A 2,055-nucleotide genomic window follows, 5' to 3' on the forward strand; every position below is an offset into this window, starting at 1 on the left:
GATGGTTACAAAAATTAATACATTTATTTCTAAATTCAAATAAATTGGGATTAAAAAAGGAATGCAGAGAAATGGGGATGAATTATCCATTCCTGCTCCCTTCTACTCAGGTGCAGATGTGTCTTGCTTCCCATCTTCCAAAATGAGTACTTGACAAATATTCCATTTTGCTTCACAGCAATCTCTTTACCTTCCTTCAGTAATCCGTCCCTATTTTTCTCATTTAACAATTCATTTTCCTCACAGGAGTTTCACTCTATATATGTTTTTATTGCTACTTAAAGGCTTCAAATTATAGATAGAGTCTGTAATGTTTACCTTGTTTACAACTAAACTTCTCCCCCCCCCCCATCCCTTATTGTCATTTTTTAAAATGTTTTTGGCATAGTTAGGAATGTTTACATGTTGCTTCAAAATTTTATTTTGTGGAGAGGATTGGCCATTTAAAGCATTTGGGGGGGGGGGTATTTTGGTATCGCTTCTCAGCCTTTTGGCTAAGATCAAGTGTAGTGTACTTTCAAAATATTGTAATACCATAATATAAATAATATGACATAGATCTCACTGAATGAATCAGTGAAAGAGACAGAACTACAGTTGGCCCTCTGCATTTATGGATTCTGCATCGATTGATTCAGTTATCCACATAATGAAAATGTTTTTAAAAACTCCCACAAGCAGACCTTGATTTTGACATTTTATATAAGGGACACCGTTTTTGATGCCATTTTATATAATGGGAATTGAGTATCTATGGATTTAGGAACCTATAGGAGGTCCTGGAACCAAGGACCCACTGTAATGTCAGTGTGCATAAAGTAGCCCCTGCTATCCTCTAGGGTTTGGTTCCAAGACCCTCCCACCCCTCCATGGATAACAAAGTCCCATTAAATAAATTGGCATAGTCAAATGATGTCCCTTATAGAAAATACCAAAATCAAGGTTGGCTTTTGGGGATAAGCAGTGGCTGCTTGAATCTCTGGTTGAAGAATCCATGGCTACGGAAGGCTGACTGTATTTTACTTTTTCCAACAAAGTTTCTATGTCCTAGTATTGATGATGCTGGTATGGGCAGGGCTGGGAATCATGTAGTCCTCCTGACACTGTTGAACATCAACTCCAACTAGCCCTTGGCAACACAACCAATTATGAGAATTGCTGGGTGTTGATAGCCAACAACATACAGAAGGCCACACGACTCCCAAACCTTTTCCTTCTGATCTTAGGCTTTCAGCAGAGCTTTTATGTTTTTTGGGGTGGGCGATTGCACATTTTTTGACCATTTTGAAGACAGGAAAGACAGCATGGAGAGCATGTAAAGGTGAGCATTTATCCGGTTATTTATGCTACACTGCTACCATCGGGTTACGAAATGAATTCGTTCCGCAATTCCTTTCGTAACCCAAAAATTTCGTATCCCGAAACACTTTTTCCCATTGAAAAATAACTAATGCATTCAGTGACCTCAGACTGAACCTGCAAACTCAAAACAAGGGACAATAGAGGCCTATAAGCTAAGTACCCTACAATACAAGTTGCCTGAGGCACTAAAGAGCTTAACAATGACTGGCAGTCCATTCTAAAGTTTTTCTAAAGGATAAAGAAAAAAAAGGTTTTTCTTATCTTGATGGGTTTCTGGCATCTCAGACTGAGGCAGGAGAAGGGGGAGTCTCAAATCATCACACCCATGACCAAAGAACCCCAAATCTAAAAAGCAACCCATGGTCACACTCGATGGCCCACATCAAATCAAGGCCAGACTTGCAAAACTCAGAATCCCACATCCACACTCTCAAATCGCACACCCATGACCAAAGCAACCCCCAAATTTAAAAAACCAACCAACCCCATGTCCACTCTATGGCCCACAACAAAGCCAGGCCAGACTTGCAAAACACAGATCCCACATCTCACACTCTCAAATCAATCACACACCCATGACAAAGCAAACCCCAAATTTAAAAAACCAACCCCATGGTCACACTCTATGGCCCACATCAAAGCCAGGCCAGACTTTCAAAACTCACAACCACATCCCACACTCTCAAATCATCA

The 2,055-nt window shown here is 40.2% G+C and overlaps 1 pseudogene; it reads left to right on the forward strand.

Moving 5' to 3' along the window:
- Positions 1 to 474: 474 nt before the first annotated feature.
- Positions 475 to 570, forward strand: LOC121927426 (annotated as a pseudogene).
- The last annotated feature ends 1,485 nt before the right edge of the window (positions 571 to 2,055 follow it).

The sequence above is a fragment of the Sceloporus undulatus genome, chromosome 3, assembly GCF_019175285.1.
Source record: "Sceloporus undulatus isolate JIND9_A2432 ecotype Alabama chromosome 3, SceUnd_v1.1, whole genome shotgun sequence".
Taxonomy (NCBI): Eukaryota; Metazoa; Chordata; class Lepidosauria; order Squamata; family Phrynosomatidae; genus Sceloporus; species Sceloporus undulatus.